The sequence below is a fragment of the Cyanistes caeruleus genome, chromosome 7 (genome assembly GCF_971803275.1).
Source record: "Cyanistes caeruleus chromosome 7, bCyaCae1.hap1.1, whole genome shotgun sequence".
NCBI lineage: Eukaryota > Metazoa > Chordata > Aves > Passeriformes > Paridae > Cyanistes > Cyanistes caeruleus.
In genome coordinates this window covers 29,065,814-29,090,284 of record NC_141707.1, presented here as the reverse complement: position 1 = coordinate 29,090,284, position 24,471 = coordinate 29,065,814, and the positions used below count along the sequence as shown (strand labels likewise).

General features: G+C 45.0%; 1 protein-coding gene and 1 long non-coding RNA gene across 10 annotated transcripts in view; one reads left to right on the top strand and one right to left on the bottom strand.

Annotated features, from left to right (window-relative positions):
- MRAS (muscle RAS oncogene homolog) overlaps positions 1–8,306 on the bottom strand; it is a 38,958-nt gene extending 30,652 nt beyond the window's left edge. For 2 of the 9 annotated variants that reach the window (XM_086897646.1, XM_086897648.1), the window contains exons 1-2: positions 7,673–7,755; positions 7,303–7,434 (exon numbers count right to left, since the gene is read on the bottom strand). The gene's annotated coding sequence lies outside the window, so the exon portion shown is untranslated. Of the gene's footprint in view, positions 1–5,512; positions 5,675–7,302; positions 7,598–7,672; positions 7,756–7,874; positions 7,976–8,250 lie in introns of those variants that run through there. The other 7 variants (XM_086897651.1, XM_086897653.1, XM_086897650.1 and 4 more) reach the window with 7 other exon arrangements.
- The window catches only part of LOC147652269 (uncharacterized), a 57,828-nt gene continuing 41,432 nt past the window's right edge, over positions 8,076–24,471 (top strand). Inside the window, exons 1-2 of the long non-coding RNA XR_015289230.1 lie at positions 8,076–8,231; positions 21,344–21,539. This is a non-coding gene — a long non-coding RNA (uncharacterized LOC147652269). The remainder of the gene's footprint in view (positions 8,232–21,343; positions 21,540–24,471) is intronic.

The following is a 24,471-nucleotide window of genomic DNA, read 5'->3' as shown; positions in this document are numbered from 1 at the left end:
ACCAATTCTTAAAAAAATACAAAAACAAAACCAGAACAAATCAAAAGAAAACAAATGAAAAAAGTCCAATAAAGCTGAAGATTTCACTTAATAATTATTTTTTTGCTCACTTCAAAAACTCCTCCTTCCAATAAGTGGATAAAGCAGATGAACTGCGGAGTCTCTTGCTGTTGCCAAATCTGCATTTTTTGGACACATGGCGCTGTCAGGATTTGTTCACAGTGTCCCTCTCCATATTCCACTGTTGGCTCACCCACCAGTGAAATCCTAATCCCAGTCCTTCCTATAGCTGTGACAGGAGCTGGGGCATGCTGGCAAGCAGACACTTGGAAAGCTGAATTCACTGGCACTCTCAATCAGATAGCAATTTCATTAAAGAACTTTTAAATAAAACAAACTCCAACATTTGAACTTCATAATTAAGTGGAAGCCAAATGAATTAGTATCAAGACATGCCATAAGTGGAAGTCTCCAAACCCTGGGACTCCTGTGTCCCTGTGCAGCTCTGAAAGGAAAGCTCCAGCAGCTTGTAGCACAGCAGACCCTGACATTACATCTCCTTGGGACCACAGCTGCTGCGGAGGAGCAGGAGAAGCCGGGACATGCCAGGCTCTGCCTGCTCCCACTCAGGGAGCAAGTACCCATTCCTGTGATGCTGCAGGCATGGCCTGGGAGGCACAGCAACATCCCTGCCCTGGCAGCAACCCAGGAGTGACTTTCCAGTGGCAGAACAGTAACTTCTGGGAGCAAGTCAAGCTCCTGCCCAAGCCCGGGGAAGACGGCAGCACTGAGCGCTCCTGGGCTTCCCAAGAGGAATATTTCAGTGTAACCCACACACAGTACATGACATGGGCCCTGAGCGAGGCACAGCATGACTTACAGCTGACTTCAGCAGGCTTTAGTTTGATCTGTAAATCCTCTAGACACTTCACAAGAATGTTGCTCAACTCCCACTGCCTTCAGCCTCACAAGAGGTAGACATAAATACTTAGCATTAGCATAAGCTCCCCATGACTCACTTTTTCTCCTTTTTAAATATAGCATCCTATAAACGTGGATACATTCTGAGCAATAAAACTCACATTGTTACTGTTCATCATGAAACCATAACAAAAAATTCCTCCTGCCAGCTTTGGACAGTTTCCTCCACCAAACCCCAACCACTGGTGACCCTCCCACAGCTGAGATAGAATAGATGAGGCTCTCCTCTGTCAGGGAACCCAGGCAGCACAGGGACTCGGCATTGTGGCAGCAGATGTGGAGCTGGGCAGAAAGCTCCGTCATCAACCCAGCCACTCATATCAACTTTATTAAGAAAAGCAGGGATTTGCCAGAAAGGAATATTTTCAGTAGCCGAGAAGCAGCCTGTGCCAGCCCTGGGGAAGCCACTCACTGAAGAAGTGGTCATGGAGGCATCTCCAGCTGGGGGATGCTTCCCACTCTTCATCTTCCCCCAGACATACATCACCTCCCTCCCTCACCAGGCTTGAGCTTCCTTCCTTAGAAAAGCCAAACCCACATCGTCTGGCCAAGCAAATGCCACAGACTGCTTCAGAAGCACCAAGGAAGAGCCAGATAGGAAAAGCATGGAGCTGAGCTTGTTGATTTTCACAGGAATTGAGACCCAGTTTCAGCACCCTCCTGTCTGTCCTGCTGCAGACTTTCTTGTGTGATCAATCCTTCACGCTGTGTTTAGCTTTACTGAATACTTCAGTTCCCCAGCTGTACAAATGAGATAAAAAGCAGGTCCCTATCTCACAGGTATGTTGCAAAATAAATAGATTTTGCATTACAAGTGTTACAGGAATGCTTTAAAACTTGCACAAGTATCAAGACTAATCCATCACTACTAAAAAAGAACTCTAAGACTGATAGCAAATTAAAATCTTACCTACACAAACATTGGAGCATGCAAGACTGTTTTCTTAGTTTATCTGTTTCTTCTGATAACAATGTTTGCCCCAGTGACTTGAACTGTTCTAGTCACAAGCTATTTGAGTTAAGTGCACCAAATCCTGTCTAGGGAAATACATGCTTTGCTCTGTCTACAACAACAGCTGAGGCATCAGTCATCCTCTCAGCTGTCCTAAAGACTCAGCTGAAAATGCATGCTCACATCCATCCTGCTGTCAGGTGACTGTAAAGTACATTTTTACTTCTTGGACCTGTCTAGTAAGATTACCCATGAGAATTTATTTACCACAGTATTTTTCTAATTGTTTCTCCAACATTCTTATTTAATATCTGAAATGAGTGGAGTGGCAGAGCTGCCACTCTGATCTTAGAAACTGGCATTTTAAAGACAAGATAAACAAAAGCCTTTGCTTAAAACTTCCAGGAGTGTGTGTAGCTTAAAAAGCTAATTCCTATTTAGAATAATGACTAAGACTCTGAGGAATCTAACTCCCAGAGTCACACAGGTAGTTTTGAATATGTTACCCTTTCAGAGTAATTATGCCATCAAAGTTCCAGTCAAAAGCTGATGAGCGTTACTAATATATGCTGATGAGAGAGCCGGAACGTGAAAGACCTTCTTGGTTTATTTACACTCCAGTAAATCAGAAAGACTTATTTTCACATAGAGAGTAACAGACCTAACCACAAGGGACATTTAAGGAGGTTAACCCACAGCCCAGGGAGTAGGTTTACTGTAAACTGGCTGCAAGCTGATGCTGTTGTACTTGTTTTCACTGGAGATGGTGGAAATTTGTAGCAGCTGTTTGGACTTCACTGGACTAGCACCAGTCACTATATAAAGCAGTGGTCTGGCCCATTACCTGGATCATTACAAGTCACCATTCAGATGCAAAATAGTCCCCAGGCAGTCCTCAGTGACATTCATCTCTAGACCAAGAACCAGGCAGATGCAGTCAAGAGCTGATGAAGACAGAATAAACCACTTTTACCACCCTGCATAAAGTTAGATATTTGGTTCGACATTCTCTGCAGAAGCAGATCTTCTCAAAGAGAAGGCAAGGCAGACATTGTGTTATCTGGGAGAAGGTGAAGGAGTGCCAGGAACTTTTTAAGCTGCTCTATAGTAGAAGAAGAAAGTACAAGAAACTAGTTAAAAATTTTACTCTTGAGCCTATCAATGTCAAACAAATTCCAAGGCTAACAAAATTTTGCCAAAACTTAATACGTAAATTGTACAAGCACTGAACATTTCTGCTGGTCAGTTCTGGCCAGAAGAGAAGTAGCAGGCAGGGGAATCCCATCCAAGACCGTCTCAGATACTTGGATGCCTTCTGAAGTATCTCATGTATATTTATGCTCTCAACACACCCCACAAAGAAATAACTTCTACTACCCCATTTTAGATGGAAGAAAAGTGATCTCAGTGAGAGGCAGGTTCGTTGGTACCTGTAAGAGTTGCTGACCTTAGCTTAGCCACCTTTGGCCAGTTTGTCACAAAGAAAGTACTTGGGGGCAGTTTCCAATCCCTTCACCTAGCTCCAGCAATTGGGCTGGTCTCTCAGAAACCTATCTGCAAGTGCAACACCAAGCACCACTCACTGGAAAAGCAGTGTCTGAAGCAGTAAAATTGCAGGAGAGTCAGTAATGAGCACTGTAACTAGAGCAAGCTACTTAAAAATATTGTTAACCTCCCCCAACCCTGTCCCTACCCCTTCCCTCAATTGTTATTTCAGGAGACTTTTTTGTACAAATAATTTTTGTACAATTATTTCATTATCTAATGGCAAACTGGCTGCCTGTTCCATCTCTATGCAAGATTTCCATATATATTACTCCTCAGCTGACATTTTCTCACACATACACATGCCCCAATCAGCAATTGCTCTGCTACATGCTCAAACGGAGAATAAAAGAGCCATAAATCTCAAAAAAATGAGTATGCCAAAAAATTCAGCATCAGAAGTTACAGCTCTTCATTTCTCCTCTCTGTTCAGAAAGAGCCAGTTGTGGCTTATTGCAGATGTTATTGAAGTAGACGGTGTTTCTCTAGATTTACTTTGGATACACTCAGGATGTGACCCACTGGAGCGCTGGAACTTTGTTTCCCCACAGAGAAAAATACAGCCAGTGACATTAAAGTAGAACAGGAAGGCTACTCTCCCCTCCCTGGTAAGTATCTTCTCTCAAGCACTCCTGTAAGCAACAACAGGAGAAAGAAGCAACAACTCCACCAGGGAGTGGGCTAATGTTCCTCCCATCTGCCAGACCCACGCTCATTCTGTTTTCACTTGGATCAAATCCTCCCAACCCCTTCTGCTTTATACTTCATTAAACTTGGGTGCTTCATACAACAAAAATAATGTCATCCATCTTTGAAAGGTCACTTTCAAGGCACATTTCCATATCTTTAATACCACTTCTCTTCCTTAGCCCTGCCTCGGAAGCCTGAAAATTAATTCCCTATTTTTCACATTGAATCTGTCCCCTGAATCTCAATCTACTTATTTATGACAATAAAAGCTTATGCAAACACACCACTTTGGCAAAACACTCCCCTCTTCATTCCTGTGGATTCATGTTGATATTCTCCACCTCCAGAATCTGAAGTACTCCCTGCATTAAGAGCTGCACATTCTCATGCTAAGGTGCAATCCCTCCTAACTCCACCTGTGCAGGTAAGAGAGGTAAAGGGATGAGCAGTCATGGAGATGTTACAATGCTGAGGCAAAAGAAGCTCTACAAATTGTAGGGGCACTGCACTGAAGGCGCTGCAGGGCTCCAAAAGTTGAGCGAGTCTGAAGTGAGGAGCCACCAGAAGTGACAGCTTGGCTGAAGGAGTGACAAACAACCCAGGGAAAACCAAATTATTAAGAGCAGTCAAGCTGAAGTCTGGAGCCTAAAACTTTTACAGAGCAAACTGATTCATCCTAATGAACTGACTCACCTGTAGCCAGCATGTCAGTAAGGATGCCAGGCTTGGCAGCTGTGGATAGAGGTTCTTGGCTTGAATCCAGCTACAGAAAGGACTTCACACCCGGGGGAAGGATGATAAAAATGAAAGGGCAGAAATGAATGAAGCTGAACAGCTTTGCTCAAGGAGCCTTCCAAAATTAAGAGAAGGGAGTAGAGTTTCTGCTCAAACGTTGTCAATCCTGAAACACCACTAGAAGCACATGGTGCAGCTAATGGGCCAGGGAGGACTCAGGACACTGCAGTTAAAGAAGAGCCTAAGAAACCACAACACAGTATCAACACCAATGAATCACCACATCCATTTTTCTTATATCCACCTGCCTTACACTGCCTTTGCCAATGACAATACCAGCTCACGTGCAGGACTCATTTTCACACTTCCAGTCCCCAAATGCCATGACTCCACCAGTGCCAAAAAAATGCACGGGGAGAATGAAGTCAGTCCCCTCTAACCACCTTCTGATACAATGTTATTCCTCCCTAGTGCTAGCCTCAGTCCCAGGTTAAGAAAAAAACATCCAGTGCAACAAATACTAAAACGTCCTCCCATGAAGAAGGCAAGTTTAGTTTCTGCAATTCTTAGAACATCTGCAAAAATATTTGAGCTTGTGAAAATACCCACCAAAAACTTCAGTAAATAGTACTGCCTCTCACATAATTTCTGGAAAGAGGTGCTGGGCCAGCTCTGACCCTAGCGCAGCTGCCCTGGCTCAGGAGTGATGCTTGGTGGGTCGTTTGGCTCTCTGCAGTCTGGGTATACACTCTTTATCATATAGGAAATCTCCTGGAATGGAGGAGAAAAACCGAAGAAAGACAAACAAATTGATGAGGAACTATAATATGAAGCTAGTCATAACTATTTTTTACATACATTATTATCTTTAAGGAGAAGCTGTCAGCTTGGTATTTTCAGACTCAGATATCTAGAAAGAAATCATACCTCTCTTAGGCAGCCCAAAGTTCTACTACAGAGAGGTGCTCTTCTTTAAAGCTTTTACTTTGTAATTTCCTTGCCACACCCCTTTTTCTTTCTCCTATCTTTCTCTTAGCCTTTCTTAAATTAATAGACCATGTTTCTGCAAATCTGTTTCAACATATTCAGAGCAAGAGACAAGTACCTTTCATATTGAAAAATTACAGTTTCAGGGCTTTGAAATGCATCTCACTTGTGCAGAAAGAGCCTGAGCTAACCAGATAATATCAGAGTGAAAACTCAGAAAGCACATCTATAGCTGATACGACTATAAAGTTCAGTCACTTTTCTTAATCTCAACTCTTCTTTGAACAATAGTTTCCAGGTAAGATGTTTAAACATTTCCAGTCAATAGCATCCCTTTAAGCCTGCCAATAAAATCCAAACTTAGATGATTTAAGCTACTTGAAGAATTGATGGCTTAGATTTTCGTATTTCCATGGCATTACTGGATAACTGTGCCAGCTGACAGTGATGAAGGGCTGCAGTTCCCTGTGCTGGGAAAAAGCCTCACGCCGGGCTCGGGGCTCCCCTGTGCGCTTTGCTCTTCTGAGAAAAGCCCTGTCTCCACTCCGACCTGCCGGTGTGAAGTCCCGATTTGTTTCACGACGCGATCAGCTCCGCCAGGGAGGGTCACTGGAGCAGAGGAGAGCACGATGCTTGAGACTTATCCCCCCGAGCTCTAACACTTAACTCGCTCCTCAGCTTACAGCCAGCGTGGCTTTAGCTGAGTTTCTCTGTCTAGGAAGCAGGGCTTCATACGTTGTTTCTAGGGCTCTTAAACCGTTGATTTAAATAAATAAGCAAACAAAAAACCTACAAGTTTTCTATCTAATCCCAGCAATCCCAATCACAAGGTCAGAAAAATCTTAGTCCTATCTGTGGTTCAGGTTGTTTTCTTATAGCAGAGAGTAAAAAAGCAAAGTAAAAGTAAAGTAAAACCAGAAGAAAAAAAACCAAAACCAACCAAAAAAACCCACCCCAAATCCGTACCTCCTCCTCCTCCTCTCTTTGTTTCTTTGTAATTGAAGATAGCATCTCTATCCTTGTAAAAGTTATGGAAGCTTATACAAAGTACTCAGTGATCCAAGAGCAATTTTAATGTAAGATAAGAAAGCTCGCCATACCCAGATCACATCAAAATACACCCAGGGTAGGAAACTAAAATATTACCGCGACTCTGAATGTGCGGCGGGGGAGGGGGGGTGTGTGTGTGATGTGTAATCCCTGTCACAAGCAAAATCCAACAAACCCTCAATCTACAAAGCCCTTCCATCACGCCGCGTAACTCAGAGCGACCCCTGTTCTCAGCGCACAGCCCGAGGAGACACGGACCGCACGGCGTTCCGACCATTGCGCCACACATTCCCTCCTGCCGGCGCTCGGCGGGGCAGGGACGCCGGGCCCCGCAGCCCTCCCGCCGCACGAAGCCCCCGTACCGTCCGTCCGCGGCGACAGCGCTCTCTTCCCGACACCGAGCTGCGGCCAGGGAAAGCGGCGGTGCCCGGGGCGCGCTGCTCCCGACGGGGGGGCTCATGCCAGCGTGGGGCGCCGCATTTCAGCGGGAATCGCTGTAGGGAGAGGGAAGAATCAGAGGGGGAAGCCCCGCCGCGGTTACCGCCGGGTGTCACGGCGGTCCCGCCCCTCCGGGGCTTGTCACGCGTGGAGCGCCCCAAGTGCGCGGCGCTGTCCCGCGCCCCGCGGGGGACGGCCAGAACACGCCCGGGTTATCGTGTGCTCGGCCGCGTCCCCCCGCCCCGCTGACGGGACGGAGCGGCACCGCTCCGAGCCCCTCCCCGCCCAGCTCACCCCGGGCTGCGGGGCCGCGCCCTCAGCGGCCGGGCAGCGCCGGCGGCCCCCGCGCGCTCCGGCGGCCGCGGCAGCGCAGCCCGCGCCCGGCCGTCCCTTATATCGCCGCCGCGGCTGCTATAAATAGCCCGGCCCCGCCGCCGGGGGCCGGCCCGGCCGCCGCCGGAGGGGGATTCGCGGCGGTGCGGGGCCCCGCCGTCACCTGCGGCGCGGCGGCTCGGCCGGGACGCGCTCGGGACACGCGGGGGTGCCGCTGTCCGGCGGGCGCGGCCGCGGCGCCGCTCCCGGGGGCCCGGGCCCGCCGACCCCCGGCGCGGCAATGGGCCCGTCCGCCGCCGCCGCGCGTTAAGGTGGAGCGGGGCGGCAGCGGCGGCACCTTAAACCGCTCGGGCCGGCTCTCCCCGCCCGCACCCCGGGCCCCGCGGGGCTGTGGCTGAAGGGGAGCGGACCGACCCTGCGGCCGCCGGGTTTGTGCAGCCGCCAGCTGACGAGGAGGAGCAGGATCGTAAACAGGCGGTTCCATCTGATGGACGGGGCAGCAGCCGGAGGGCACGGACTGGTACAAGCGCCTTACTTACCGCATGAACGCAGCACACACCGAGCTTTTGAGAACCGGCTTCTATGCGCACACAACCCCCCTTATCCTCCTCCCCCATATACATATATGAGAAAGCCTCATTAACTTTAATCCCAGTAAGAAAATTCCTGGTTAATACACCACAGCTCATCCTATATAGCTCTCATGGGCAGTGTTTTTACTTCTCATTTGTGCCCCTGGCTGGCACTGGGAGGCAGAACCAAAGCAGTGCTTCCCAGGCCACCTGCGGGCTCTTTGCCACCTCACACCTTGCACCTGACACCAGCAAAACTCTGCTCCCGCACCTACACACGCTTCCTGACACATGCTGCCCTCACAGAGGATGTGGCAATGGCTGTGTGAGAATAATCCGTGGCAGGAAGGTCCTGCCACAGGTCTTGTGTCCTACCAGAGGAGCACCTTGGGCACAACCCTGCAGGATGCTCAGGGACATACGGAGTGCCCACTGCATCTCAGGGGGCTACACTTAGGCACCTGCTAATTTATCTTGCTGGGTCAGGGCTTACCTCCTTGGTGGTTTGCAAAACAGAAGTACAGGAACTCAAAATGGTTTTTAAACCCAAGTGAAGAGTCACAGCTCTCTACCTGTGCTGAACTGCCATTACATACACTCCAGTAGTCCCCAGAAAGATCTACCCAAGGAGTCACGCTGCAACATGCACAGAACAAGACAGCCTCTGTGCTCTTTCCCACACGTGTAAGAGGGAGAGAGAAGTGTACTGTCATTTTACATACAAGATACATGAGTATCTGCCTCAAAATCTGCGTTGGTCCAGCAGTGTGGAAGAGGTGAGAGGGAGCAGACTAGGAGGATCCCCACAGGCTTTCTCAACCAAACCGTGGGACAGATGTGTTTTGTTCACATGAATCAACAGCTGGATTTATAAGGCGTGGATTTGTCAAAAGGAGTCACATGTTTACACCTGAATTTAGTGTGAAACAGCTTCTCTGTTGGTTACAAATTTTCCTGCTAGGACAAAACAGCCTCCTCATCTTTCCAGGGCTGACTGCAGTGCAGTGATGGAGGCGGCTGGCTACGAGGAATCTGGTTTTTGCTATCAGCACATCTTGCCACCAGCAAGGGCAGAATCGTCAAAGCTAAACACAGCAGGTCATTTACACACCCTCAGAGGTGTGGAAATGCTGTCACTAAATGCTGGGGACACAGCAGTCCTGGGACTGGTAGGCCAAAGATTTCAGGTTTAGATCTTTAAATCTGGGCATCCAGCTTTCTATTTGGGCATCTTAAACAGATCATCCTTCAGAGCTGCACATTCCTGCTTCTGTGAAGATAGCTGTATTTGCCAATCAAGCCAAATATTCAGACACCTAAATCTGAAAATCTCTGAAGCATTTCATACCAAAGTCAGTAACATTTGACAGGAAAAGCCTGTGGCCTGGCTCCTGTATGTCACGTATCTGGGCTATTGCTCAGTTCTCAGTAGCCTCCTTATCCATTAGAAATACTAAAATTATGGATGGAGGAGAATGCCAGAAAGTCCTGTTTCAATTCCATCCAGAATCTGGAGCAGCATTAAATTCCTTGTAGTGCGTATTAGTTAACAACATTGCTAAAGGGGAATTGCTGCTGTGGTTGAGCGCTTATACAATACAACTCCTATTTAAGTGCATTTTTGTATCCTGCTGACTCACCCCAAGGAGCCCTCAAACAAAAAATCACGTTCAGTTTGACAGCAGAGGCAGTGGCATGAAGAGCCTCCCCTTTACCAGCCCTCCCTGGGGGGATGTGAGTGCAGGATGGGCGACACTTCAAACCCTGGAACAAAATACAAAGCTAAAAGAAAAGAGTGCCTTAAAATTTCAGCTAACATTTCCCCCATATAGATTTAAGCACATGACATTTCCAGTCTGTTTCGGCTTCAGTGAATAGATTGAAGTGACTGTACAACCTCTGAACTCCTCAATTCAGATTGTACTTCAGGCAAGCTCTCACTAAATCAGAGGTTGCATTATATATGTAGCATAATATTTCACTATTAGGTCTAGATGAAAGTGGCTGTTTATTATCCCATATTGAGTGGGTTAGTGCAGCATGAGCCTCTTGGCCTGTTTTGTTGGCAGCTGCCTTTTGGGCTGCTGGGGACACTTTCCTTGTCCAAGCTCTGCAGCAGGAGGTTGCAAACACAAGGGTTTGCACAGCACCACAGCAAGGTCCTGCTGGTGCCACACAGCCAGGGATAAGAGGTCACTTCAGGGAAGTCAGAGGATGGAGATGGGGTTGGAGGGGATGCAGTGGCTCACCCAAGAACTGACCCAAGGTGCTGCTTGCATCTCTATCTGGAGGACAGGCAGGTTGTGCTGGAGCCTGGAGCTGTACCTGCCTGTACCCTGCAGAGGTAAATGCACCATCCTGCATCAGATGAGATCTTGCTAGAGCAGAGCCCTGTGTACTTGACCCTTGGTGCTGAATTTGGAGAAGAGCACATGGAGACAGCCTGAACCCTGTCTGATGGCTCAGTCTCAAATGAGCTGCAAAGGAGAAGGCTGAGATGTTCCTACATTCCCAGTTGACTCCAAATCTGTGTGAACCCATTGCAGTAGCTTTGCTGCCACTGTGAATCCAGTTGGTCAGAGATAGCAGATCACACCTTTGGGCTATGGATGAACAATATTGCCCTGCTTCTATGGGCTAGGAGCAATGAAGCTATAAGATAGCTTAAACAACTGAGATTGATTTCACCGTATTTCTCTGGTGCTTGGCACAGACCACGGTGAAGCTACTTAGCAGTAGAGGACATCTAGTGATATTCACGTGCAACTACATAAATGTGATAAAAGTTCTCATGTGACTGCCTCAGAGTCAGTGTGGCTGGAGATGGGACACGGTGTGGCTGTGACAGCTGCAGGAGGGCTGGGACAGGCTGACCATGAGCACCCTCTCTGAACGGGTCACAAAGCAAAAATCTCCTGAGAGGCTCAGGGAACATACAGTGAAGGCACAGGTAGGAAGCTCAGGGGGGCTCGTGGTGCTGCACCTTTTAAGGAGACATTACAAGGGAGTGCAGAGGTTTTATTTCTACAGCAAAGACCATGTAAAATGGGATACAGAGATTAAAATCAGTCATTTTCTTTCAGGATTCTTTGCTCTTATCTCAATTTGCCTTTCATGTGACTCATCCTTAGCACAAGCTGCAAACATCAGCCTCAAGATCAAGATTTTTTTTCTTCTGGTACAAGGAACCAGCCCTTTCTCCATGCCCTTTTAGAGACCACTACTCTTTGTTCTAGGAAGCATACAAAGAACACTTTGCTTCTCCAGGTTATTTATAACAGGGGATTCTCTAGAAATGTTTTCCCAGACATACTCCAGGCCTAGGATGAGGAATTTGGCTGTGAAACAAAGAGACTGCCAATTTGGTTTCTAAAAAGGCAGGGATTGGCAGAGCTTTATAAAAGAACACGCTTCCCTAAGGAAATAGACTCATTTTATCTGACACTTCCTTTGAATGGAATTATTCCCATTAGGATCACCATTAATTTCAGAGTAAGGGCTTTGCATTTGAGGTCTCACCATCTTGCACTTACTTCCATGCCAGATGCTCTCAGTTTACAAGTGTTGAGGGAAGGTGTGACTTTTATTACTCCTAATAAAACACAAGGGAAGTAAGTTTTTGCTGGCCAGATTAGATCCTTGGAAATAGCAGTGCAAAGCTACAATACCTACTCAAAATGCAAAGGGTGATGTTGAAAGGCATCAGTGACATGGGTGAAAGAACAGAAGAAAAGGCTGCATTAGCAACTGCAACAACTGTTGATTCTTGTGCCCTTCATGCATTTATGTTATTTATCAATGCACTATATTTAGCAATCATAAGACCAGAGTGTGGAGCAGCCCCAGGTCTTTGCTCTGCTCTCCAGAGGGCAGCTGGTGGCTAGCAGAGACTGGCACAGCTCTGAGAGATCCACAGTAGCTGCTCATACAAGGCAGAAGTAATTTCTGCAGCACACTGAGTCATTGTAGGAAGGAGACTAAATCTTACCCAATTTCCGAAAGCAGAAGAGCTCTAGGCTCTCTTGTGATGAAACAAAAGCTGGCAGAGCACATGTTGTTATGTGGCAGGCAGGGAGGCCACTTGAGACACATTCAGGAGGTCTTCATGTGAGCAGCAGTGAAGGACACTTCAGAGGCTGAAAGCTGCTGGTGTTGAGCAGCGAAGGCAGTGCAGCTGCTTCAGTACTGGAGAGCCACAAATTAATGTATGATGTGAGTTGCAAGGCAGAGGAGATGAGGAAATCAATGACCCAGACAGAAGGAGAGATAGTGCCAGATGAAGCCTGATGACGACATTTCCAGGCAATTTGTTCACACTGCTGGGTGAACTGCTTGGGGAGAGATGGAACAGATTAGAGATGACTGCATATTCTTCACCCAAGAGCAAGACTGTGAGATTCACAGTAGCAAGAGCCTTGGTGGCTGTGCTGCCTCCATGCAGAAATATTAATAACTGCTTCTCTTAACTATCAGAGCATTAGCTCCAGCTGATTTTACCATTTGTGCATGTGAAAAAGCAATTACTTTTCCTCTTAGGGATTTCCTCCGAGGGATGTACAATGTTAGTCAATTATGTGTTCACTCACAAATATAGTTTAGTGAAAAAGGCAGGCACTCAGGGGAATTTGAACCTGACAGGACACATGTCAATCAGAGCTCTGGTAAAATTTAGCTATGAAAATCATGTTCTAAGGAATGTAGCAAATTCCATTTTATTGGAAAAAAAAGTGACAAGGGTGTCTTATGTTGCACTGGCAGTTCCAGGGCATTAACCTGCAGAAATCTGACCTTGAACAGGGCCAAAAATGAGATAATCTGTCTAATGAATATATTTGATTGTTGCTCAGGTTTCTGGCTGGACATTCACTGCACATCAAGAGCTCAGACAACAGAGTTAAGCACAGGGGAAAGTCAAATGGCCATGCAGACTGGCTGTGTGCTGCAAGGCACAAAGACGTGGCAAGTGGAAAGTGAGGTAACTTTTAGCAGTTTCCATTTATTGGTCTCAGTTCCACACATAAAAGCAAGTTTATCTTCTGGGAGTGCTTGAGCTTGGGGCAGGTCTGTCCATCAGCACATGTGCCATGCAGCAGCATGGTGCTCTGGAACACGCTGTGTCTTAGCCTGTGACTCCAAATGGAAAGCAGGGAACACACTCTCAGAAATATACTCAGAGAGCTAGGGAGAGGTGTAGCAGCTGCAGCAGCTGCAGTTGGTGGTGGCTCTGTCCTGCTGTTCTCTAGAACCTCCCTACAAGTTATTTTTTATTCTTAAGCTCATTTCAGTCATCCAGTTATCTTATGCACCTTTTGGGCTGCTTCCATATGGCTAGAACATAGGACAGATGATCCCCCAAGAGAAGACACAAGACAGGCTTGGCAAGGAGACTAAGAAACACAGGCCTGGGATTTCCCAGAGCTCTGTCCTTGCACCTGGAGCTTATTTCTGCTTGTGCTGCAGACAAACCATAGCTGTATGCACAAGTGCCATGTGTGGGTGACTCTCTGCCCACATGCTCTGGAATTGGCAGGGCTAATCTGAGGGCAATACCTTAATAAAGCTGTTGAACTTGTAGTGGCTGTCAAACCTACACTTGGGACAGGGAACCTTCTCTTGTCCCTGTTTGCTTGTATACAGAGCAGAATGCTGTAAACTGAGCTATAAATACTCCTGTGCCCAGTGAATGCTCGAGGTCAGAGCAGATCAGCATAGCAATTCCCTCTGGCTTTGAAAATAAGCTATGAATCAATGCATTCATTGCAGGCTGAGTATCCCTGGAATGAGGCTGATAGTGCTGCTCCAGCACATTGGCATTCTGGGAACTGCACAGAACAAAATACGTGGTAGTGAGCCACACAAAGCAGCCAGGTCCCTAAAACCTGCCTGTGTCAAGAAGTAATTCATCAGGACACCTGGATGTCAAACCTGGAAGTACCTGGTGGCTCAAGGAAATATTTATAGCCCTCTGAATGGCATTGATTTTTATTTATAAATTATATGTTTATAACCCTCTGAATGGCAGTCAGGTTATATTTTGGATCTCCCTGCTACATCTCAGCCTCAATGCTCTCCACATGAAACTCACTTTATCAGCTTGTAGTTGAGGAAGCAAGACAGATGAGAAAATGGGAACTGACCTGGAGGTGGAAAGCCAAACCTCAACCCCAGACAGGTACCATCAGGTACCACCCTTCAAGCCCAGAGATCACACTCAGAAAGGCAGAACACATCCTTCTCAATATTACCAAGAGCAAAACCTAATGCTCTTCAAATTATTTCAAGCCCAAGTTCCCTGCACCAGGGAAAAGGTTTCAGATCCAGAACCCAGCTTTAGATTCATCCAACTTGAGCCAAACATGTGAATGAAGGTCCAGCCTTGCTACATCCTTTATGGGAAATCCCTGTAGTTACAGCTAGAAGTGATGCACCTTCTAAATCCACCTTGGATGTCTCCTGCAGGGAGACAGTTCTCTGATTTCTGAAAGACAGTTTTATGTGGAAAGAACAATCACATAAAAAATCTCCAGTAAATTCTTGATGTTTCTGGCCCAAAGACTACAGTAGCCATGGAAGCTGGTGAAGGGTTTGGAGCACAAGTCCTATAAGAACCATTTGAGGGAGCTGGAGGTGTTTATCCTGGAGAAAAGGAGGCTCTGGGGTGACCTTATTGCCCTCTACAACTCCCTGAAAGAAGGTTGTAGCCAGGTGGGGGTCAGTCTGCTCTCCCAGACAGACAGGGAGAGGATGAGAGAAAATGTCCTCAGGTTGCACAAGGGAAGATTAAGATTGGATGTTTCTTAGAAAAAAAAATATTCACTGTTAGGATGGTCAGGCCTTGGAACTGGCTGCCCATGAAGTGGTGGAGTTATCAGGCCTTGAGGTATTTAAAAGATGTGACACTTAGGAAGATGGTTTAGTGGTTGCCTTGGCAGTGCTGGGTTAATGGCTGGACTTGATGATTTTAGGGAGATTTTCCAATGTAAATGCTTCTATGATTTTTGTGGAAAAACATTTCAGAGACTCTCCCTTGGATTCTCTTTCTGATTAATATTGTTTTTCTCCCCCTTCTTGCCAACTTAGCATACATTTCTGTGTCTAAATAGCATTTTTAGTCCACTGCCTGTTGCAATCAAAAGAACCTTCTTACTGACCTCTGGGACAGCCAGGCCTAGCTATTAGTGAAACATAAAAGCATTCGAACCCCACACTACTGGGACTGTGTGTGTAGATGGCATTACTTGCCTCCTCCTGTGGTTCTTCACGAGACCAGGACACAAAGCCTATCTTTTGGGACCCATCTTTCGGGACCCATCTTTCCTTCAGAAGCCTGTTTGCCTTTCTATCTCATAATGATGGTGAGAAATCCTTAAGGGTTTTCTAGCTCCCATTCCCCAGCAGAGAGCCCCAGCAGGCAAAGGCTTTGTCAGGCAGCATATTAATGAAACAGAAAACATGACCTGAATTTTTATAGCTTGTACTTAACGGGTCATTTACTTGTCATGAAAAGGGACATTTTGCATTGGTTGCCAATAATAGCTTCAGAAAAGCGAGCACTTAGCTCTCATGTTTAATTCCCATGAGGATGGAGGGTGAGAGGAAGAGCCCACCAGCTGCTCCCTTACCCCCACCCCACGCTGGGATATTCAAACTATGCTAAGCACTCTTCTAAAATTTTGTTTCAGGAGCAGGGGTCTTGTGTGACCCTGGTAGTGAAGCCCACACACAGGGCTGAGCTGTGTCCCAGATCTCATCCCGGAAGGATTCCTTATCCTCGCATCCCACGCAGCAGCAGCCCAGCTGAGCAGCTCTGTGCAGAGCTGAGCTTGCCAATTTCCTGTCAGCCCAGCATGGTTCTGGCTGGTCAAGTTATCTCTCCCAGTCAGGGCTGGATCACTAGACCCAGGCAAAATTTTTGATGCAAAAGTGGGATAATTTTTACAAGCTGTGGGGTGATTTTCACAAGCTGGAGTGTCAGGCTTTCCTCATTGTGCAAGGGGAGCAGTGGGGCATGCAAATTCCCTCAGAGATTAGGAAGATGTTCTTAAATGGGCCCTGAATCCAAACTGGCATATGTATTAGCTACAAGATACATGAACGAGGCACAAGAACAATCTAGACCTGTGCCAAACTTGAATCATTAGCTGAACTGTTGATAAGTGCCTTAAGTCTCTACAGAAGGGACAAAAAAGCCCATTTCTCTTTTCACCTCTTCCAGGTAACAAGTGACAAGACAGAGGAAACGGCCTCAAATTGCAACAGGAAGAGTTTAGATTGGATATTAGAAAATATTTATTCACTGGAGGGATTGTTAAGCATTTGAACAGGCTGCCCAAGGAGTGGTTGAATCACTGTTCCTGGAGATATTTAAACAATGTGTTGATGCTGCACCTGGGGACATGGTTTAGTGGTGGTCTTGGTAGTGCTGGGTTAATGGTTTGACTTAATCATCTTAAAGCTCTTTTTCAACCTAAAAAATTCTATGATGATGTAAGCTTCAAATATTAAAAAGGGTTGGCATGCACCTCCTCACAGGGCCTTTGAACATCTTTAGGTGCAACAGCTCCAAAAGCTGACACTTTCTTAGTAATTTCACATACTGCATTTTGAGCTGTGCAATATTCTTTGTGTCTTGTGGAGAAACATTAAATCTGAGGCCAAAAATCTTTGTGGGTTCCACTCTTTAAATGGGAGAAACTTCAGACTTCCACAGAAGGCTCTAGGGACTAGGCAATATCTGTGGGTTTGCTCTCCACCCAGTATCTCAGTGTTTTGTCTCAGCCTCGCCCTGCTTGCTGCCCCTGTTGCCATAAGCCTCTTCAGCACCTCCTTGATGTCTTCAATTAGCTGAGTGCCTTCCAAAGAAGAGTACTAAAGGCAGATGAAGGAAAAGAAACCAACACCATAACATTGTTTCCAGATCTCTAATGATTCACTCACTGTGTGTATATCCAACAGCTTCTCTTTATCCTTAGACCCCCTTCTTTCTCACTGGAGTGTGAACATTTGTGTGTCAGACAGGACTCTCAGGCAGGGTCACACACTCCTGAAAGGCTTGTTAGGAGGGACTTGTGGAGGTCTGCAGTCCAGCCTTCTGCTCAGACTGGAAGTTTCTGCCATCACTAGACCTGCAGCTGTGGGTTTGAGCCTGCAGAAAACAGCAGTGTGTTAACTGTGGACTCCTGCACTCTGACGTACGTGAGCTATGTGACTGTTGGTCAATGGCAACAGATACTGTTCTGTTCATTCCTTCTCTTCCTAAGCTTACTTCTAAGTCCTGCTGTCATCTATACTATTAATAAAACCAAGATCATTTTCTGGAGGGCAGTGAAGCTAAAGACCCTAATCAATTAGTAGCACTAATCACTGATTAGTGGTTCATCGCTGATTGTTGATAGCCCTTCACTCCGAAAGAGCCAGGTGTCAGGAAACCATTCCTGCCAAGAGATGGACCCTGTCCTCAACAGCTGAAGCAGACCAAGCATTGGTGAGGACACATGGCTGCATGAGGTAGGAGCCAGGAGTGCTGACACTGCTCTAACTCATGTAGTTCCACACACTTCATCACATATTTATGTGTCTGAGGAACAAATCCCCAAATCTGTCATTGTTCTGATTGATTCCTTTCACATAAGAGCTATCAGACTGCCAAATGGGTCCCTGTGCAGGGTGTCTAAGAACCTGGTGTCCAACCCTGTTCACCAGGCAGAATCACTGAATTACTGAATGCCCTCAGTACAGGAGATTTAATAAGGGCATGAAAAAGCTACTGAGAAACAGAGATCACGACCTTGCTTCTGCTAAGCCAGTTTAATTTAAAAATAAAAATATGTAAAGAAAAATCTGTGGGGACTTATAAACGAGGCTAGCATGGCTCATCAGATTAATTAGAGGACAGAGTGCATTTCAGATATTGATATGGGTCTGGAAAGGATTTAATAAGATTAGTTAGGAGTTACTAGCACAAAATGGACATATTTATCTGGTTCATAGCTTTGCTGAAGTCAGGTTACTTAGGCTAGGCAGAAGTGCAAATCTGAAATCCCCAGGCAGAAACTACCATGTGCTCTACAAACATCAGTGAAAGAAGCCTCACTAGGAAATGGGAAAACAGGCTCTTTGCTCCACTGTTTCACAAGTAGTTGATGGAAAACCTTCAAGCAAAGCAAATTTGAGAAGACAGCTTTGCAACTCAGTGAATGTGGCAGGCATGAATGTGATCAGGTCACAAACAAATTGAAACTCCTTACTGAAAGAAGGACTGTCTTGAAATGTAAAGTCACTAAAATTGCCACAATGGTTGGTACAAGTCTGCTCTCTTTCAGTGCTTCCTCAAGGGGAGTTGAGTTTGGAACAGCTTCAAAGGCAGAGTAATGATTTCAGCCTGAAGAGACACTGCTTGCCCAGCATCTAGGCCCCACATGGACATCTCATGGGGATGCTGCTGGGATTGTGCTGCTCTTCAGACTTTTGCTGCTGATAAGTGTTATTAAAAGTGAACTATTTCTTTTCAGAAAGGTATTATATGTTGCCTGAGTGAGAAAAGACTAAGCCCTTCACCCCCCATCCCCTCACTCACCAGGTGGTGTTTACGGAAGGCCAGACATTTCCATGGCTATCTCTTTGCAAGGAGCAAAGCAGATCTCAGGCTTTCAGTGGTTGATGAAGGCCTCTAATGCTGGAAGAGCCTCTGCTTGAGTATGGTTGGGTGCACACATGCAAAGCTGCTTGCACTGTTGAGGTTCCACCTCACCCCTCAGTATATTGCTGCTCCAAAGTCCATTTGGGTAATGGGGGCTGTTGCTTGCACAGGTCTTTATATCCAACAACATAATCTTTTGAATTCTACAACAGTCCAGGTTCCAAAGGAATAATGCAAACAGTTTGAATACATGGGGGTGTTTTGCACTGACAAGAGGTTAATTTGATCTAAAGAGATGTTTCATCATGCTGCAGTAATTCAGATTGCATGTTAATTCCATCCTTGGCTTCTTCTCTGTTAAGAATGTGTCACCAACATTTCCAGTATTCCATATCAACCACATACCTCTAGAAAATAGAAACTGCCAGTTCATTTCAAAACCAGCTGTCAAGTAATGCCATTTTTTTACACAGACATCAGCCAAGATCCAAATCAGCAAGATTAGGAATAAAAGGTTCTGAAGTAGGCTACTAGCTGGGAACCATCCATTCTCCCTCAGCTGTGCTGAAGATCATGAAGATCATGAACATTAAATAACTTGAGTACCTGAGCACTATTTCTAAAGCAGAGGAGTCCAAGTGCTATGGCTTGAGACACTTAAGTGTCTTACACTTAAGGAATTATCATAAAAGCATATGAGAACAATTCAGTGATTTGCAGAAAGAAAATAAATTCCAGGACACAAGGGCCAAAGGACCTAATTCAGCCATAGATTGTAAAAAATGGTCTGGCCATTCATGAGAGATTTTCCTTTCTTCCACCACTGGTAGATGGCATGAGCAATAAAGTGTATTGATCACTGACTAGTGGTAGAGTAGAAAAATCTAAAACTTAAGAGATGGTGTGGTTGTGTGATGGTATGTGGCTACTGAGTTTAAAAATGCTGCAGTTAAAAGGAGAACCTCTGAGGGAAATGGGAAGCAAAGAGCAGACTGAAAAGAAAATACTTGGAAGAGTGCAGACTCAGACACAGAATAAAGGGATTTAAGGGGCTCACATGTGCACTTAAGTGATCAGAAAAAAAACTAAAATAAAACTAAGGACTCCTTTGTAACTTTTACTTTTCTTTGGGAGTAAGGACAGAAAAGAAGCCTGACTCTCAATTGCACTGGGGAAAAAATCCATCTGATTGTGTTCTCCTCTTAAGGAATTAAGCTAACAAGGGATTTACATTTGACAGAAAAAAAGACAATCTTCTATACTTTCAGATAAAATACCTAACAATGGCATTTCTGCCCATAGTGCTTAAAAATCTATGGAAGTGCTCACATGTACACTAAATCCAAATGAGTTAGGTCTTGGAGGGTGAGCCACAGGCCTGATAAACACCAGCAGTCAGGCTTCCCCTCCTCCCACAAATCTCTCTCCTCCCACTTGCCTTTTCAGCTTTGATGAGAAATCATTTTCAGGATGTGTTCTTGGAAGCTCACAATCTGATTTTGGGGGAAATCCTCCCTCCATGATAAGCTGTTTCCATGGATATTAAATATTTAATTTTCAGTTTTGTGCTGGGAGCTTCTATAGAAGATTTACTTGCCAGTTTTCAAGCCACTAAAAAGATAAGGAAAATATCACCATGACAGAGGTCAATCTGTACTCCCTCTATGTAGAAGGTACTGGCTGGGGTAAAGTATGGCATATCAAAGCTGCTTGATTCTGCATGAAAAATCCAAGCATTTTTTCATTGTGGAATTATCTCAATACATAAATGAAGGAGAAATATCAAGAGATCAATTTGAGTAGGTTCAAGTTTCCCAGTCCCTATTAGCGTTCCAGAAGAGCCAGTAGAAAAAACAGCCCCCTAAACCCCATCAGTCTGGAGAGCAATCTGTGAAAACAGATACTAACACACCTAACCAGGGATTTCTCATTTGCTTTTTGTTGTATTAATGAGGACTACCCCCAACCTGAATTCTGCAGGTATGCAAGATCCCCAGTGAAGCCACAAAGCATTAACCAGCAGGACTGAAGCCTATCAGTTGCACTTTTGATATCTGGTGTCACTCCTCCTGTGCCTGGGAAAGCTGAAGAGCCTGGGCCTTATCCTTTCAGAATTGCCCCTAACTAGTATATAACTTTGCAGTGTCAGTTTACTGTTAAAAGGTGCATCTTTAATGCAGTTTTTCTTCTGCTTACTATAATACAAGATCACTTATAAAAGCAGTGTGTCCTATAGACTACTTAGTCATATCTCCTGAGTGCAAAACAGATATTTGTCTAGCTCCATATCTGCCTATTTGCTTAAGCCTGAATTGAGACTAAATATATCTTGGGCACCTTCTTCACATGTTTCCAAACATGGTCACTGAGAGCAGTTGTGAGGTCTGTGGGGTAAACTCTCCTTTGCTCTTGTCTCCTCAGATGGGCCATCTGAAAAGTCTAATTAGCATCCTGCTCTCGGAGCAGTGTCCTGTTGGGAAGAATGGATCCAAACAATTCAACAGCAGAGACAGAGCAGACACAAGCCAACACAGAAACAGCAGGCAACTGAGCCCTGCAAAAACCTGAAGCAGAACAGTTTTGTTGCAAGTGATGCCCAAATGTGTCCTTCTTCAAGGTAACTCTGCAATTCAAGTGCTGTTTCTTGTGCAATTATCTGTATGGGCTCTACTTAAAAATGATGATCTAGAACTCCATCAGACTGTAATCATAATCTTAGGCATTTGTCATCATCTTGGAGCTGATCAAACAGTGGTCCAAAAAGTTTGGGTTCTTTCCTCCAGAAGTACCATTTTCTGTTGAAAAAATGCATTTGTGTGTGTGTTGTGTGTGTTTGGGTGGGAACCCTCAAAGCATCCATCAAGCATTCTCCTGCTTTCACTAGATATCTCTAGCACTTTTAACCTCAACATTTTCCAGAGGTAAAAAAACCCACAAATGTTGACAACAGCAACATCTAAAGAGATCCCCCTGCCCTCTTTCATATTAAGAATGGGAAGTCTTTGAAAGGTGCTTTCCAGACAGCTGTGATGGTGAATAACATGCAAGGAGTATGGGACTTGAACAGAGAAAAGACTTTTTATCTTACCCCCTCCCTATATGTGCCTCTCTGGGAAGCACAGCAGTGTCTGTCCACCTTTTTGCTGTCAGATAACACCAGCTCTACGGTAGTCAGTAAGAAGCTGGGATTGGGCAGTGAAGAGTAAATAAGCGCTGCATGAGCTAATTGGAGTGTTGAGGAGAATGGAAGATCCTTGCTTCCAGCTGTTTTGTTGTGTGTTGTCTCATTCATTTAGTGATTTATAATCTGTTGCTGGTGAAGCAAACCAGAGCCTCTGCCCATTGCTGCCACATGAAGAGCAATGGGGAAAAACTCCCTCTGTAGTCTGCCTGTGACACAGACCTTTCCATTGCTGCTTCTTGGGTCCAAGAACATTTGCAACACACTGCTTAAAGGCTGAATTTGACACTGTCTTTCCTTTTAACAAAGCTTTAAAGCCACTTCTTTCTATTTAGCAAGTATTACTACTTTGAAGAATTTGATTCTCAAATTCAGCTTGTAAAATTAATCTCACCATTTCCCTCAATCCCTGTTACCAGCTGGAGTAAAATATCTACACTGTTTTCTTGATTAAAAGATTGTTGCAATCAGCAATGAATGAACAACTGTTTGTGAGGGTAAAATTGAAATGATCCCTGATGTGAGCACATGAGCTGAATTTTTCCATGCTGAGCTTTCAAAATAATTATAGTAACCCTGCATAATTAGGCCTAGTTTTTATTGTATTCCACATCAAACTAAAACCAATAACAGTTATTTTTAAAATAGCAGTATTCCTTCAGTACAACTCACCCAAACAGAATCAGTTCCTGCAAAGAAAGTGCATTATCTGCAAAGAAATACAGTGTGATTTTCAGCTGTAGAGAAAATTGGCCCATGGATGCAATTCTCTCTGGTGTGATGAATAAAAGGCTTTGCTGTCAGAGATTCACCTTGTTAAAGATAGTGGTTATTTCACACCTAATACATCAGTGACAGCCCAAGCCTTCCAGTTGCTCTAGGTCTACACCTTGGAGAAATAAATGCTTCTGGTTTTTCAGTTTTGCTCTTGATCCTGCAAACAAAACCAGCTCTGCCATCCACCTCCCAATAGCCTCAAGGTGGATCCTAACAATTTACAAGGAAAAATATTGGGTTAGAGGCCTGAGTCCTGGTATTTGTCAGGACAAAGAAAAGGAATCAAGAATTGTGCTGGATTCAAATAGACATAAAATATTGCCAGATACAATTGATAAGTTAATGCTCAATTGGACAAAAGTCAGAAGCCCTAGAAAATAATTAAGAGACTTTGGACTGATGAGCACTGAGTTTGGGAAACAGGAATGGGAACTGAAGGAGATAATCCTCTTATTATGCCCTAAACTGTTGGTGAAATTACTAGGTGAAAGCCCAAGTCATGAATTGATGCCATGAATATTTACCATTAACAGGAAATTTGATCCCTCTGAAGTTTACCCTGGCAACTATTGGCAGTACTTGAACAACCTGCTGCAAACTTAAGCTAGAAATATTTCACAAAATTAATAAGGTGAGATAGTTTTTATCATTGGAACAAATCCCTGGTGGAAGGGCTGGATTGTCTCACATTTGTGCTTTTGTATGGAGAAAAGATCTGAAAAAAACCCACAGGTTTTGACCTTAAATGAGGAGAACTTAGTAAAAGGAAAACAATATAAAATACAATGCTGTTCCTTCAAGAAAGACTTCACTTTTGCAATAGTTTTTTGTCTTCTACCAGCTACAGAATTAAAGCTTTCAGGGCTCCAGACTCCCAAGTAGAGAAAGATTCCTGAAACAATTATTATGGCAAAGCCCAGGGCTGCTCAGCAACGTAGCTGAATCCTCCTCTGTCCAAGCTGGTGAAAAATTTTGGAGCAGGTGCATTGTTCTGTGCACTCCTCGTTGTCATAATACAAAAGCTGCAAAGATATTTCTTTGAGCTGAGCAATAGTTATCATACTAAAGTTATAAAATTAGTTATAAATTCTTTCATTACATTTACTAAAATAATTTCCATTATGAAGAGATACATTTAAGGTTTGAGGAATTGGGCAAAGAGGAGGTCTGAAGAGATTGCCCTGCAATTCCACATGTCCTGTGAGGTGATTGCAATACATGAGCTGGGCTGCACAGACCTTATTCTCCCCAGCTTGAGACATCCAGGGAATGAGATTTTATTAACCAGCTGGCTGAACTTTAAAGGTAGTAATATGAGCTTAACAGGGACAATTGTGAAAACTCAGGTTTTTCCTCCAGTCTGAAATACACACAGGGGTCTATGGGATGTTTCCCAGTTGGATTGTTTAGTTGTCAGTGAACATGCAAGGGAAGAATTACCTTCAACATGAAGCACACACTGATGCTTTACGGAATCAGGACTCAAAATGACACCAATGCAGTCTGTCCAGTAACTAATTAGCAGACACGGTGTGAAAGCGTTCACACTTTCTTATCCACCATGAGGCAGACATGCTCTGTGGATCAGGAG